Source organism: Neopsephotus bourkii, unplaced genomic scaffold (genome assembly GCF_033783945.1).
Source record: "Neopsephotus bourkii isolate Nb327-2 ecotype Australia unplaced genomic scaffold, CSIRO-AGI_Nbou_v1 NB_1511, whole genome shotgun sequence".
Classification (NCBI taxonomy): Eukaryota; Metazoa; Chordata; class Aves; order Psittaciformes; family Psittacidae; genus Neopsephotus; species Neopsephotus bourkii.
Genome location: NW_026901987.1, coordinates 15,733 through 33,155, shown reverse-complemented (window position 1 = coordinate 33,155; position 17,423 = coordinate 15,733).

Sequence of the window (17,423 nt, the reverse complement as noted above, 5' to 3'; positions counted from 1 at the left end):
GAGGGAGAAGGGACATGACAAAAATACAAGGGGTTACTCAGCTGCCTGAGAACAAGCAAGAGAGTAGTTTGACACAATTGACTTTTCTTCTGGACATCACTAAATGCAGTCTTCGCTCGAGGCACTCCATAGAACATAGCTTTTTTCCCCCTTTTGGACCTCATATGTACCAAAGCATATATTCCTTTATAGCACACATCTGAAAACACAATAGTAAATGCTAATCCTGCAATGGGCTTTAAAGCACAGGTGTGCTCTTGTTCAGTAAAGATAGATTCCATTTCAACAGTAGCCATGTAGTAAAAAATATGTGTCAATACACTGCTTCCTGAAGCTGATGCATCATGCTTCTGCTGATATACAACATCATAGAAGCCAGAGACAAAAGGCTTATTAAACATCAGTAGCTTTTCCACAAACACGCCACCACTATTCATTAACTGCCTGTTAATGAGTGCAGCATGCCTTCTAAAGTCTAAATCTGGTAATTTGGGTGGAGTTCAACAATATTCCTACCATACTGAAAGGTTTTGACAAATTATCAAATGCCTATTTGTGGTCTTCATGGGCCAGTATAGTCAGTAAAGATATCTGGTGGTATTTCCACTTCTGTATGTTTCAAGGTCCTACATGAACAATAGCTGTAAGGTCATGTAGTAGATCTGTTTGGCCACACTTTGTCAGTGGAAGTTGTTGCAACACTGATCAAGAGCTCATTTAACTCAGACAGCTAAGTTTTGGGAATAGATACAATGTTGAATCTGCTCCTACTTTTGGTTCCAGGGGAGACAAAGAACTGAAAAATTCACATTACCCCAGAAATGTCATGTTTCTCCTAAATCTCCATATAGCAGAGAATGCTTGTGGGCTGACAGTCTTGCACAATATTTAATGTTTGGCACTTAAATATCAGGAAAACAATTAATTGCATTTTGTCTTCTTCAAGTTTGACCCAGAATCCTGTTAAACACTGAAGAAAGTCACCCCATGACTGAGAGGGACCTTTTGAGGTGCAGGAGTGGAAGTCCCACCATCTTCCAGCTGAGCATTCCCCTGCTTGCAGAGAGCACTGGCATACCTACCACAGATGATTGTCATGCACAAGCACATTTTGATGACAGCATCTGAACCAGATTCCCAGCTTCCCCAAGGAGTTTACGGGAGCGCTATGTGCACTTTCAGATATGCTGCTATTACTGTCATCTTTACACAAATATAGGCATACTTCCATTCACATCCAACAGGTCATGGGTAAACAAGCATGTAGGTGCCTTGTGAGCATGGCTGAAATTTAATTCTTATTAAGGGAAAATGTTTTTTACCTCACTTGCCCCTTTTCGCTCTTATAGAACAATAGCTACAATAAATCTACACAACAATAGAGTCAGATTTCTAATCACAAACTAATGTCTCTGTTCTCAGCACATCAGATATGGGAAAAAATGTTGGCCTCTAACCAAGTTCCATGTGGGTCTAATACTGCAATATTCATTCAAATAAGAAAAACTTTATCAAAGTGAGGATCAGGACTTTTGTCTATAAAATCAGCTGGTTTCTGTTAGAAGATTCATTCAGTCATGATGACATTTGTGGTATCTCCACCAAAATCAGCAAAAGTCATTCCTTTTGCTTTGCAAGATTCATTTCATTGTATCTTATCAAAGCCTTTGTTACTCAGAACAGTGACTGTAAAGAATTATCAGGAAAAAAATTCTGGAACTGCTTAAGACTACTGATTTCATGAGGGGGATGGGATGACTGCATAGAAATCCCTTTCCAAATTAATAGCATTTGAATCCTGAAACAAATGCAACACAATAAAATTGTCTTCAATATTACAATAAATTTAATGAGCCTTAGAGCAATTCAGTCACAATAATAAAACACAGACTCATGCAAATAACACCAACAGTAACAGACAAATTCTAAGAACAAGTATCCATCTGCCAATAATAGTGGTAAGAAAATGAGAAATTATGTCAAATCAGAAAACAGACTTTCAAGGGAAAGCTTATTATAATTATTATATATATATAAAATATATAATATATATTATAATTTAGAATAGATATATTGTAATTTAGAATATGTCTAAAATAAAAGTAGCAAAGAAAATATTAAGTATCCTACTGTACTATTCATGTTTTCATATTTTATTTTTGTTTTGTTTTCGGTTTACATATCTTCCATCTTTGTTTCTGATACTTAGGCAATGCTTCCAGGGAATGCTTTTCATGGCCAGTGTCCTATTTATCATTTCTCTTCTGTTATTTAGTGATGAGGTAAGAAATTAAGGTTAAAAAAAAAAAAAAAGGTTCAGTTAAAGAGAGAAAGCTTTAGTCCCATTTTCTATAATAACATAGGTATTATTCATTCATGAAAAGTGGGAAATAACATGTTACAGTTCCTGGATGCTGTTAACTCCTGAATCTATCAGTTCATATTCAGAGCGCCAGCAGCATTTTTTAAAGGACCTCTGCCAAGGAACAAATAATATCTACACTTCAAGAAACAGAATTTGTGTCTTAAAACTTTCTCCAAGAAAAGGAAGAACATTATTCCCCATCTGCATGGCTGTCTGAAGACACATTTAATCAATGACCTAATTGATTTATTTTGGTAGGAGAGCTCTCCTTTTCTCTTTATCTTTTTCTTTTTTTCTCCTATGAAACAAGTAGGTTATCAGGACAGCTTTTTAAGATGTGAAGATCTGCTTAGCAAACTCTTTTGAGAATAAATAGGACACAGATGTTTCTTATAATTATTAGTTATAGCTTAAGATAAAACAATGATGGCAAATTAGAAGTCTAAGTTTTATACTCTGTACCTATTAAATCTCTATTAGTGACCTTATCCAGCAGTGCGCAACAAATGTATTACTGTGGAGCATGCATTAAATATAACACACATATATGGCCAGATAGTTGGATGACATAGAAATAATGCAAACATTTGCACTCTTCTTCCATGGGGGAAGCATTTACTTCTGTAACATAAAGCATTCAACCATTCAATATCCCAAAGTTCATCTGATACAAGAGAAGATGTTTCTTTTCTTTTCATGGCAAATACATAAAACTTTCCCTGAGGATGTTTTCCTATGATGCATATTTCACTCAGCCTTTCATTACAGAAATAGGACAACGCTTGCTGTTGACCAGCACAACTGGCCATGTTAGATCTTGACCTTTGGAGACGGTTCTTCAGTATTAGCCATCTTGCTGGTGCTTGGGGATCTCTATTAGCAACCAGGACCTCCACAAGTACGTAAGAACAAAATGTTTGCTGCCCTGAAGAGTTCACGTGCTCAAGAAAGTTCTTCTCTCCTCAGTCAGCCAGCGGTGGCTGGTGCAAGCTCCTCATTGAAAGCAGGAGGACATGTCCCACCTGTGAGCAAGTGCAGGCAGCCTTTGGTTCCCCTCCAGGCTGCTGCCCAAAACCAAGTCTTGTTTTCTCCATTTTGGTCATGTCAAAGCTCTGTACCTGTTTCTCCCTGTTTTTTCTTTTTCCTTTTTTTTTTTTTTTGTGTGTGCTTTTGTTTTTCCTCATTCTCTTTCAAACCCATCACTTTGTCAACACAGAACTCTTAAGCCTTCAGGGTTTTAAATTTAGCTCTGGCAGAAGTCAGAGGGTGGGTTTGCAGCCCACCTCCTGTGGTATAAGGATAACCTCGGGGTCCACGCTTCCAGGTGAGCCCAGTGTTTGGTGCAGGAAAGCTCATCTTCCCATGCCCTCAGACTTCGCCTGCAGAGTCCCCTTCAAAAACTCTCTGTGCTTCCTGGTAGCGACAGCTGCAGTAAACAAAAGCAAATTCATCATAGACAGTGCTTGCTAATCCTTATGTACCAGGAGCCGAGCCCCAGCAGGCATAATCCAGGGCAACTTGATCAACCACAGCATGGCTGTGCCAGGTTATGTCACCTGAGGACCTGGCTCCTGGTCTCAGAAACCTCCTTTGAAGTTCACTAGGAGATTTTCAGCCAAAAAAACTGTGTTCCATTCCAATAGTGACTGCTTTTTCCAGCGCTGAGAGCAGAGTTCTCGTAAAATGTGTAGTTTTGTTGTTATTATGGGACAGTAATGTTAATGTTATAGTAGTACCCAGAGGCGTGGAATAAGATCCCATCAAACTGTACACTGAGAAAATATAGCCATGTGTCTTGACGAGGCATCAGCCCTGCCCATGGCAGTAATCATTGCCATGTGTCTGCAGAGGAGCTGGAGGTACCAAGCAGGAGGACATCCCCACAGCTGCCAGGTAGGTGCACACCAGCCACATCTGTCTTCAAATACCCACACTTTCATGCCCTGAGGGAGGGTTTTCATCCTCCTCTTTACAGCCTCAGGAAATCTGACGGAAAGAAAAATTTCAGGGCGCAACATATGACAGATGGTAAGGTAAGGAGGACATCGTGACCCTCACAGAGGTAAAAAGAGAATACATGATCTGAGCACTGCCACAAGCTTACTCGATTTGGTTCTCAAGAGAAATATCCTAGTCATAAGCTGGCTCTTTCAGAAAGACTTTTGATGGATTAGTTTTAAGAGATTTAGTTAAATACTTAACAGTGTTAGCATGAGAAAACTAGTTATAGTGTCAGTTGGTTTAATGCAGAAGCAATTATCGACTGATACATGTTATTTATTGGTAAACACTAAGTGTTAACTGATGTAACATCCCTCAAGCACAATTTCAGTCATAGTGATGCCATTTGCTGGCTGTCCTGTGGTACCTGGGGGCTGTCCTCATCTTTGACATTCTGCAAAGTACTCTACAGGCACATAATGTTTCTCAGACCTTATTTCAAAGACTTTTAAAATGACGTTCATGGTCTCTGGACTGGATTCTCTGTTAGTTTAGATTGGCAACGCTGCATTGACTTTGGTGGAAGTCTAGTAATTTACACCAACTGCAAATTTGGATCTTTATTTCTTCTTCATTTTATTTGTGAGGACATATTGGTTTATTTTAAAACCTGGCTGCTGACTAGAGATGTGTGAAATAACTTTTTTGCTGCATAAATATTTTTAAACAGCGTTTTCAAGGATTTTGCAATGAGTTACATGAAGCTGGCAAAGCTGTGGTACCCCCTTCATCTTATGCAAACACAATTATGTAAAGAACAGGCCTTTGGGACATTAGAATGTTCAAGCAAAAAGAACATTAAAAAAAACCCAAACTTTTTTCTTTTCTTTTTTTTTTTTCCTTTTTTTTTTTTTTCCCAGAGGACCTTAACTGGTCCTTGAAATGACATTCTATAATCCAGAGATTTTACCTGCTTTATCCTGACCACCCCAACTGGATTTTCTTTATACCTCAGGTAAGACCCACTGGCCAGTTCACTGCTTGCGTTTGCCATCACTGCAATGAAACATTAATCTCATGCTGTGAGTCTCTCAGTCTATAAAGCCTACTCCAAATTCAATTAAATTTCTAACTGTAGGCACAAGACCATCTAAAAGTTGTTTTTTCCCTTGAATTTAATGGGTTTTGGCCTAGAAATGTGGTCCTCTGGCCTTGTAGGTTTTCCCACATAAGGGAGGCCTTTTTCTTTCTTCATTATTCAGAATTACCTCAAGATCTTCTTAGCAGTAAGCACTCACTTAGCTATACACCTTCCTTGAATGTTTTAATATGATGAAGCCACTGAGTGCTTCTAAACACAGACACAGTTACTTATGACCATACTGCAAATAATTTCTGCATCCTTTTGAGCCCTGTCTAAGGCCAGAACTCATAGCCAAGGAATCAAGTTTAAAACATTGACATGAAAATTGGGGCTTGGTACCTGGTTCTCAAAGGAGGGCTGCACCCTTGCTGAGGCTGCAGGGATGCCTTGCCTTCTCCAGAGCTGCCTCTCACCCAGCTCTCTGCACATGCCTCAGCATTCTCTCTCCCATCCAGTGTTTTCTTTCTCTTCTTAGCAGTGTTTTGGAGAAGCCAGTCTCTCTCCTGCTGATGAAACAATTTGCCTCCTCAGCTCTAGCCACTCTTATTCCAGGCTCCCATTTAGTTGCACACCGATATTGCCAAAGTAAAAAGGTAAATTTGGGAAACAGCAAGTCACAGATGCCAACAAACACCTTACATGTATGCAGAATGTCTTTGATCCGTCCTTTGAGCTTGAATGCCTTTTCCTTCCTCATCTCCAAAGGCTGTGGTAGGCATTGTGGTGTAAGGCTGAATGTGGGTGGGTGAGAGCTGCAAAGCCTGCTCCAGTCACAGCCCTTACACTAGAAGCTGTCATAGGTCTTCAGGCTTCAGGGCTCCTCCCAACCTTTGCTTCATTTGAAGACTTGCATGTCTTGCACCAGTGCACCCCCTCCACCTCACATGCTGCTGCCTGACTCTTTTCACCCACGCCAGGTCTGCCCCTGCCTGCCCCTGCTGCTCAGCCCTGTCTCGCTTTGCACTCCCAGTGCCAAGGGGCTGCATCCTCAGATGCACACTGGTTTTTCACTCCCATCAGTCACACACACAAATACAACTGTTTCTGCAGGGAGTTCCACAGCTCTCTGACCACCCTCCAGCTCCCAGTTCTTCCATTCCCAGCCTGGCAGCAGGCTTTAGCTGGGAAAAGGTGTGCAGAGAGCCTAGGGATGTTCATCCACCTAAGCTGCTCCCTTCTCCTGCAGGTGAAGGGCAAAGCACAAGGGGCCAGACAAGAAGAGCTTTCTCCCAAAGGCAGAGCTGAAATATATGAGGGCTGGAGTTCTGCCTTTAGATCTTTCCTGGCTCTGCTCCCGAGAAAATCATGTTAGTGAGAAGAGCTGGCAGCACTGCTGGCTCCCCCCTGACTCCTCAGCCCTGGAACACAGGCTCAGCGCTTGGCCTCCCAGCTTCTGAATCGCGGCTGAGCTGCACGTGGAGCTGGCCATTGCTCCCAGCCTTTGCTCTACCCCTCTGCGCTCCATTTGTATGAATCACAGGTGTTGTGCACTTCCCTCAACAGACTGAAAGGAGTTTTCAAGAGCTCCAGAATCACTCAAAGTTAATGGGAGATGGGAGCCCTAAGCGGCCCTGAAGAGCTGCGCTGCCCCAGAGCTGCTCAAGTCCTGGTGTGTGCTGGAACTGGGATTCCTAAGTCACAGGATGCTTTTAAAACTGCATTCCCTCTCTCACACAAGTGGGAGCCAAGAGCTTGCGAGTTCTGGTCTTGCTTCTGCAATTAAACCATTCTGAGGCAAGTCACAATCCTACTGAGCCTCTTTCACCATCTGTAAAAGGGAGATAACAATACTTAACGTCCTTCCAAAGTAAATGTTAATAAGACTTCAGCAGCTTATGTCTGCATAAGGTCTTGAAGATACAAGGCACTGGGAGAGCATTATGTGCTGTTGTTACTAATTGTGAATATCCTTCACTTTAGTTTGTTGTCAATTATTATTAAAAGTGAGAATTTGTGATCCAATGTAATATTACTCTGAAAAGATTTAGTATCTTTCACAGCCTGTAAATAACTTGGTTGTATTTGTCTGATGCAGAGATGGTAATAGGAAACAGATTTCAAAAGTGGTGCAAAAAGGAATGTGTGGTTATTTTGACAATATAGTTTTCTTAAATTTAAACCTGATAAATCAGCTTTGGGCTCCTATTTTCTCTAAGGAGAATATTTTTAAGCGATGTAACATAAATGTATTCCTTAATTGGAACATAAACATTAGCGCTATGTTTCTACACTTCCGTTCATTCTAATGAATAAACAGACACTTGTCGGGGTGTAAACAGCATTTGGCAAGGCAGTATTAGGAATTTGTTCACAAATTGCAGAAGGAATCTGATGAAAGTCTTCTCACAACCAAATTTTTAACCCCAACAAGTAAAAAGTGGCCCATACATTGCAAGGCTAAACACATTAAAGTCACAGAGGGCATCTTGATGTTTACCAAAAACATTTGTTTTCATTACCATGAAATACCTATCTGAAGCCATCTCAAATTTGGCAAATTAACTGAGCTACAGGGAAGATGTTAGATCAGCTGGCACCTCGTATGGGATGTTAGGCACAGGAAATGTCTGCTCAGTTTCCTCCATCTTGTTCCTTTCTTCTCAGGAGCCACAGGACACTAGATACAACCATACAGACTCTGCATCTCCAGCACAAATGTTGGTTTTCCTCCCCCCCATCCTGTTTCTTCCTATGGATTCATACCACCATGGGTTTCCCTCTAGTAGGGGCTAACACTAAAAATCAACCTTAAGGAAAAGAATGGAATAGCTCTTGGCTGCTTTTGCTATGACAAAGTCAATTTAGGAAACGCAGAGGTTTTCTCAGGGATGCGGGATTGCCTGTTTGGGTTTTCCTCTTAGAGATATCCACCCCCAGGTGACTGAGTCTCCATCCGAAAACACCAAAGGGTTCCCAAGGTTCCCAACCCCCCTGGATCATGGGGCACCATCTGAAGGATTGATGATGTTGCTACTCTCCTTTTCATAGGAGCAAGTAAGCACATGAGTAAAGGTCACTGATGTGAAGCAGATAATTTGTCTGTGGAAAACGAAGTCTGGACTCTTTCTTCCACAGCTGAGCTTTCTTTTATGCTCTCAAGCCTTGTAAAGCCACTGTGTAGCTCCAGGTGTAAGTATGGTTTTGTGTGTTTTTAATATAGCTTCTTAGAACCTTCAGATTAAAATCCGTACTATTTTTTCTAATATAAGAGCAGTTTTGGAAGGGTCAGCTCTCTTGCGTTTTATTATAGTTGGTAGCAGCTCTCAGTGTATATGGACCTTTAATGGAATCTCGACTTCCATGGAAATGAAGCAGATAGATGGGAATTTCTTGAAAGAACAGAAAGGAGTGAGCATGCTAGTCTTTTCCATATTTCTAAGCAGCCAGTTGTTTTGGAATCTATTGCAGATGTATCCCATTAACTGTCAAGTTACTTAGTAAAGCCACCAAATTACTGCACACTCACTCAATAAAAGTGCTAGATATATAAAATAGCAAGGAAGTTCTCAAGGTTTTGCTTAAACCTCACCAGGAAAAAAAAAGAATTGTTTGTTCTTACTTTTTTTTTTTTTTTTTTTTTAAGCAAGGAGTGCAGCCAGGGAAAATGAATGCTAAAAAACAAGCAGCACAAAATGAGGGCTTACATTTCCAAACCTCGACATACCACATGTGCCTATAAAATACAGGAAATGGGTACAAATGTGAAGCTGCACACAGGATTAGAGGCACATGAACACATTTAAAGCAGGTGGAAATAATGTCAGCTGGAGCTGTAATGTTAGGTTTGTACCAGGGGGCAAAGAGTAGATGGGGCTACACTGCTATTAAAGTACTCTCAGTACAATTTTCTGTAAAGAAATCATAAACACAAACAATTTCTGGCATCCTTAAACAAACGTACAGATGTTATTTGCATCTCTTCCCATTGCTTTTGAAACAGGAAAGCCTCCAGGCCTTCAGCTCAACTGCAAAGCCTTCCAAATCTGGAGAGCTACTTTGTCAACAAAAGGAGCCTTGGGGAACATCACTACAGTGACTTCTTTTGTCAGCTGGCATTACAATATCATACAAAGCCAACACATGACATTAAGCTATTGGGAAATCTGTGGCGTGATGCAAAGTTATCCTCGAATAAGTGTGTCATGCACTAAAACGATGATGGGATTCAACAGGGCAAGTAATAAGGTGGCCTCTACTGCCCCCACAGACTCATCTCTGCAAGATCAGCTTGGATTGGCAAAAGCGTCTCGTTTCCCCAAGAGTTCCCAGTTGGGATGCTTTGGGGGATGCTGTATCAAAAAGATTCTGGTAGGATCAATGTAAGGTCTCTAGAGGAAACAAACCTTTTACCTCTTTTTGTATAATCCTACCAGCAGTGAGGGTAAAAGTAACTTGTCATTAGCTATGCCCAAGGCTACAATCTCCTCTCTGAAAATTGTGGGGACAGCTGTAGCTGACAGAGCCCAGCAGCCAGGGGAAAGGGCTCCAAGCTGGCACAGAAGCATAGCACAGGATGGTCCCCACTCCATCTGCATCCTCTGGGATATGAGTCTCTCTGTGAGAACAGTTGGTAAAGTTTACTGCATCCTGTGCCCCTCCTGCCAAACTCCTGCTCACAGTGAGGATCCAAATCAAAGGCTCTCCTGCCTCTACAGCCCTGCCTCCTCATAGCAGCTTAGATTACACATTTTCCACAGACTAAAGGAGCACCCATACCCTATGGCTTGAAAGCAAAAAACTGCAGAATTGCCTGGGTCCAAAGAAATCCATGTTTTCAAAAAAGACAAAATGTGAATGATTTCAGAGTCTGGAATCCCTTCAGTCAAAGCCTTTCAAAAGCAACCCTAGCCCTGCATCCAAAAATCTACTGAGGGAGAGAAAACAAGCAAAGTTTTCCCACTTCTGAAGATATGGCATACTTGCTTCAGTGCCCATTAAATGAGATAGTAAGTTTTCCTCTTCTTTGCCAGGTTAAACTACAGATATTCCTTCCCATTCTCTTGTACTGTCTTCCAGAAAACAAATAAAGCACCATCTGGCCCTTCATTAACTCTATTTGATTTCCTTTGATCTTGTGTAAACGATGAGGAAAAAGATCTAAGACTCCCTTCTCCTTTTTAGACATGTGCATAACTCGCATCACCGTCAATGGGAGTTAAATATGCCTATGGAAAGGAAGAAATAGAAACCACTGTGTGTTTCGCTGTTGCATCTTTGCATTTGCAAAATGGAAACAAAACAGTCCAAAACCTAATTCCCAGATCACATTCCTCCAAGTCTGAAAGTGGACCTTAGAGAGGATGTAGAAATACCAGGATACTGTGACAGTACACAATAGAGTAGTTGATGTTCTTATTCATAAGGCAAATCATCCTGGTCGTCATGAATTCAAGTGCCTGCAGCTCAAAGAAAACGAATAAAATTTTAAACTTATTTTGAAGTTTTCCACAGTTTACTTTACCTTCTCTTTATATAAAAGAGAAAAATTGCAGTAAATTAAAGCCTGAGGTCACAGAGCTTTCTAAAACCTCTCTTTATTTGCCCCCCCCCTCCCAAACAGCATCAGCATTCCCCAGCCGAAGGGAACAAGTTTAGCATTATCTTCCCTCACTGCTGGTCAAGTCTTTATGGGCAAAAGGTGCTCTCTGGTTTGCGCTGCCCAAAAAAAGTGGTGGATCTGGGGAGCTGGCAGTTGCCGGTTAACACCACACACACACACACACTTCCTCAAGCGTGTGAGGAAGTTTGTGCCTATATGACATCTCTGGTGGTGAAGGCCAGGGGTATGTGCACCCCCAGAAGAACCACGGCCACCCAGGCAGGCATGGTCAGGCAGGGGAATAGGGATGCTGGGTACCCCTCCACATCCCCTCGAGAGGAGTGCTGGGGCAGATGCTAACTGAGGCCTTCATGCTGTCCTGCACTGCACCTTGGTACTGAGGTTCCTGCTTTGCCCTGCTGCCAGGGGCCTTCTCAGACCCCACCCCAACCTTCAGCATCCCCTGAATGATGGGAGGATTCTTACAGATCAAGTGATGGATTCAGGAGTGCATTATTGACATGAGAACTCAGAAGCCTGCCGAAGAGCTCACTACATGTCTTCTTCCACCCAGCTGAAGTCCTACATACGTGTGTGTGCATAGTTGCATATATACACTGATATATGCATGCAAGGTCTGTTTCTGCAGCCCGTCATGTCTGGGAACCTGAGCGCTGACACACAGCCCAGGCACTGCTGCAGGACTCACCCGGCGCTTTGCTGCGGCACCAGGACTAGGGCGAGGGAAACCCGTACGAGAGGGACTGGGCAGAGCGGAGCCCTCCGCCCTGCGCACCGGCCTGCAGCGGCTGCGCGGGGGGCCACGGACTTGAAGCCGTTACGCGCGCCGCGGCAGGCGGCTCGTCCGGCCATCCGCGGGGTGCGCAACGCTGCGCCGGGGAGCTGCGTGGCCCCGCGGAGCAGCGGGAGGGAGCCGGGCCTTCCTGGACGGTCCGTTTCGTTTGCCTGGCTTTTAGCGAGGGCTATGATCTAGTTCAATAATCAATAACCATCCTTCAGTCTTTGAACACCAGGGGGCTGAGAGGACTTTTCAAGACAAATTCCTCGGGCGATGATGTATACTTCACACTTACTGTGCACTTTCCACTGAGAAAAGAGAGAGAAAGAAAAAGAAAGAAGAAGAAAAAAAAAGGGGGGGAAGGAAAAAAAAAGGGTGGGGGGAGAGGGAAAAAAAACCCAAAACAAACAACAACAAATCCCCCCCCCCCCCCCAACCAACCAAAAAACACCAAAGGAAATAATTACATTTATCTACAGAAATAAACGAGAGAAAGAATCCCGACCGCAAGGCGTGCCTATATTTAATGGGAAGACTTCAATCTTTACACGTGCCTGTGCGTCTATATATGTTCATACATACATCTCGATTTATATTACGTAGATGTGTATGCATACACACACACGAGTGTTTGTTTATTCTTTAAAAAAGCACCAAGGCTTTTTACACACGCAAATCTTAAAGGAGGGTGACTTTAAAGCCCCGCTTTGCGGCACGGAGCTGGAGTTCCCACCAGCGTCTTTCTCTCGCCCGGCTCCCCGGGTAATTACAAGCAGAGTGCTTGCGCAGTTTTTAATAACTGTCTTCCTTTCAGCACATCGAAGCAGCAATATATTTAAAAGATCTATTTTGTACGCAAAACCTGACAGGGAGCTCGGGGAAAATGCTCTCCTGGATGTTCCTCTGAAAGTGTCTTGGTCTGTCTGATTACGGAGGAATTTAATTTTGATGAGCCAAATCCCTTCTTTCAGGTGATCGGGAGAAGCAGACCGTGCTCGGGGGCTCGGCCGGCACCCTCGCTGCTGTGCCCGGCAGAGAAGCTTGTTTGATGCCTTAATAAAAAATGGAGCTCAGCTTTCCCCATCCAGAAATGCCTTTCCACCCCTAAAGCCTACCGTCCTGACTCGTTCTCCGACGGCTCCCCGCGTTGGGGAGAGTACCCCCGAGAGAGCGGGCAGGCGGAGCGGAGGGAGCGCGACTGAGGGCAGTGTTGAAGCCCCGGCACGATGCGGGGCTGCCGCTGGAAACCCTGGCGACATCCCTGGGTGCGCTATGCCCCAGCACCGGCCCCGGCCCGCTTCTCGCCTGGGCTGCAGGGTGTCTGCTTTGGGATGCGGAGGAAAACAGAACGAGGGTTCTTGCCGCCTCGGGTTTGTGCTCCCCCCGCGAGAAAGGCACCGGGGCGAAGCCCTCGGGCTCCCGGCCCTGCGTTGCATTGCTGGGGTAAAACCTATCCGGGGAAGGTGCTTTTTAGTCCACGAGACGTTTCAATTCCCCTCGCATATAAACACATGAACGGCCTTTCAAGAAATTCAGACAACTTTGTAAAACACCATCTACTCGCACGTTCACACCGAGAAGAGCAGTAAAAAGATATGAGTGTAGGGTCTGGATTTTATATTTTCCTGTCCTCTGGGGTCTGGTTTTAGACGGAGGGAATTGGTTTTTATTTTAGGGATTTTTATTTTTTGTCCTTTTTCTGTGTGGGGAAATATTAACCTTTCGAGCCGAGAAATACAGGTGCTCCCAGGAATTTCTCTCTCCACATCCCCCCCCCACTTCCCCTCCCCCCCCGCCTCCCCCAAGAGCACAGAGCTAGACGAGAACCGCAGAGCCGCTTACTGCGGAACAGGGAAAGGGAGATTATAACGTTGAAAGCTAAAACAAAGGGCTCTTGTATTTCCCACTGAGCAGTACCGGGCTAATTATGGCAGGGGAAAAGCCAAGTCCTTAGCAAGTGAGAGATGCAGGAAGAAAGCCAGTTCAAGGCGGAGAGGCAGGGACTTTCGTTCAGAAATTGATCTGCGCTTGAAAAAGGAAAAGTTGATTCTTCACATCTGTCCCATTATTGCGGTTTATTTATAGCTGGTGGGGAAATATCATCTTCTCCTTCCTCTCCATTGAAACAGGACAAGCACTAGTATCTCTCTTCTACGGGATAAGCTTTTCTGCCGCTGAGAACAAGCGGCGGCCAGTTGGGGATTGAGGGGGGTTTTCGGTGAGCACCCCCTGCCCCGGGCAGCCTCACCGCCCCTCCCTTAGCTGCCAGCTTCCCAACAAAGCCTTGCAGGTCGCGGTGGTGTTTTGGAAAAGAGGAGGCCAGATCCTGCGGTCGAACTCGCCTACCGTTCAGGGGAAGTCTTAGCTAAGCGGAGACTGTAAGGTCAGCTTCTAAAGCAGCTTATTGGGCCGTTTTGTGGCCATGAAGTCCTTAAGTAACCCTGCATTTAGGGGAAAAGAGAAAAATAAAAAGAAAAAAAAAAGGAAAAAAAAAGGGAAAAGTAAAAAAGGAAAAAAAAAAAAGGAAATAAAAAAGAAAAAATAAAAGAAGCCTTCTCTGACATGTTTCAGTAATAAAACAATCGAAAAAGCTAAACCTCTCCCACTCGCGCTCCAAGAAGGGAGTTTGCAATTAGCTGCAAAATCCCCCTGTGAGTTAATGACCTAATTTGTGAGGTATAAATTCACTGTCTTTGCTCTCTTCTTTTCTCTCTTTTTCCCTCCTTTTTTTTCTTTTTTTCCTGGAACCTACATGGAAAAGTCTTATTCATTTGTTTGTAATATACCGAAACTACGACGGCGACGCTTCGCTGCGCAGCGTTCAAAGAACAGAAAAGACTCGCTTAGGTACCCTTGGCTTTGTAAATAACTGCTTTGCCAATAGGTGGCATAGTGTCCTTTCCATCCCAAGGAAGCTCTGCTTCCCCGTTTATTTAGCTTGCTTGTTTGTTTTGCTCGCAGCGATTTATTTTTTTTTTACGCATAAACGTCTCTTTGCATTTCCTTCCCTGGAGTACAGAAAGCATAGGTATCTTTAAAAAGGTATATTGCAAAAATTAAAATTACAGATGTAATACATACTGTGAAACCTATAAAAAAGCGTTTACAATGGTTACTTAAAAAAGAAATTTATAACTTTCATATGTACCTTACTCGTGCAATATGCAACTGCCATATGTTTCCTAGTTCCATAATTCAGTTTTTCCTGGACAGCTGGAGCAGGTAGTACTTCTTAAAGTACATTTCATGTAATATGAGAACTAGCCCGGACTAAAGACCGAGGGTTACCATAAAAAGACACAAGCCTTGCTTAAAAAATGCTGTTTAACTACATATCATTTCTTACAATGGCATGATATAAACGTTCCCGTAGATCCCCGTTATGATAAAACTGGGATACACCGTATCTTTTTACTGCTGAAATCCCAGCCTCGCAAACATAAATATTTCCAATTAGTGGCTCTACCCTAAACTATAGTGATTTAAGGCTACCTAAGTTAATTTGATTCCATACTTGTTTTCATATTTTTCCTGAGACAATAGTGAAAATGCGACTTAAATTTATAGGAAAGCAATAAAAAAAGTAAAGCCAGAGGTTTCTTCAACCCTCATGTAGTGTTTGCAAACGTTTATTTTGTGACCGGAGTAATGAAAAGGCTATTTTAAAAAATCGTTTGTCTGAAACGAACAATAAATGTAAGTGGGAGCATCTCATTAAAGTCTGGAGATTTCCTTAAAAATTAGTCTTAACTCGTGGCCACGTATTTCCAAATTAAGGTAGTAAGTTAAGCGTTATAAAACGCAGTCGCCTGTATACTTATAATTTTCACACGGGTGCCTTTAAACTGTGTTTTCAGTTCTTTAATGCGATTCCCCAGCATTTTGACCCGTCTGGAAAGCCGGTCGCTTGGCTGCGCATTTATTTCTGTACGTTGATCTTATTTATACTCCGCAGCAGTATACGGGCAGCGAATATGTTTTTTTCCCTAGTTTTAAAACGAGACCTGAGGCTGCGGAGGCACCGGCCGGCGCAGACTGCCAGGCCGAGGGTCTCTGTGCAGTGCGCGGGGAAAAGTCGGGAGCCGCCGCGCAGGGGATGATGCGATGCGCGGTTGTCGGCGGATCGTGCGCCCCGTCGGAGGACGGGTCGGACAGGCCCCGACCCCTTTACCTCCTCGGTGCGTGGTCACCCTGTGGACTGCTGAAGGGGAATCAAAACGTGGCACACCGCATCGACTAACTCGATTCACGGCGGCTGTTTGAGGGCCGCCGTCGCGCCCCAGTGGCCGTGCTCCTGGCAGGTTGGGTTTGGCTTCGGGGAAACCCGCGATAGCTACAGCGGTCTGGGTTAACTGGTCACCGACAAACGGCGCTGTGATCGGTGAGGGGCTACCCTCACTTCCCCGGCCCGTTCCGTTTTCTCGGGTCTTGATCTAGGAGCACCGAGCAGGATGCTGTACGCACTCCGATCCTGGAGGCTGAGTCCGGGTCGGCTCTGCCGGCCCCTTACTTTTGGGAGCAGCCCGCAGAGTTCGAACCTGGGGAATCAGTCTCAGGTGTCTGGGAAACCGGCCCCGCTCCCTCCAGTCCCAGCCCGGCGACAGAGCTGAGCTCGTCGGGCGGTTTCACGGGATGAGTGCCGGGGGCCGAGACCAGGGTCGCTAGGGCTCCGAGGGCCTGGGCCAGGAGCGGGGTGAGCCGGGGCCGCCTGCGTCCCTCTCTGTGAGTTGCGTTCGTTACGCGCCTGCGGAGGGCGAAACACACGGGCAAGAACCGGCCCTTTCGTGGGAAAACGCAGGAGATCCCCGCCGCGGCTCTGGAGAGCTGTTCCTGCCTGATGCCACTTCCTCCACCAGGCTGAAGCCCGCCTGGAATCGGCGAGAGAAGCCTGGCTGGAGGAGCCCCAGCAGAGCGGGACAGGCGGGCTGTAATACCCTGCCGTGGCCATGGGGGCTGAGAGAGGCTTCCCTGCTTCTTTTAAATTTAAGCCACGCTTAACCTTCTCTCGAGCATGTTTTGAATGTGATCTGTGTCTCGGGGAGAGTCGCTCCAGGCTTGCTGTGCACCCTGCTATAGGATAGTTGGAAGTACCAAGTTACTGCCAGCACCCTCGGTCCTCCCGCTCAGCCGCAACCACAGAGAGCAAGGAAGAGAGGCAGCGGCGTAGGTGCACTCGGGATGCACAGAAACAGGGTTTACATGCGGTTTGTTCACCGGCATCTGTAATTTTGCTCCCGTTGATAATATATCATTGACTAGTCTCCGTCAGCTACCTGCTGCCTTCTTGTGCACCCCACGCATCCTTAGGGTGAAGCGATCAGGCTCACTGTGAGGGTTGAGGGGGGTGAAGCGGATAATGATATAAATATGTTTTCCCTACTGACAGCTTCTAGGGTTCCCTGCTGGGAAGTTACAGAAAACCGTGTCTTTGAAAAGGACGCTGTGGATATTTTACTCTCTGATGGTACCCGGCTCTAATATTGAAAAAGATTATCAGAAATCATACTGTGAATGAGAAGCACGGCCATAACCATGCCATAATTGTCACTCGAGATTTGCGACGGGAGCGCAGGAAAATGTCTTTCTGGTGGAAAACGGTTTAAACATTGTTTGTTTTTTTTTTACCCCGAGGAAG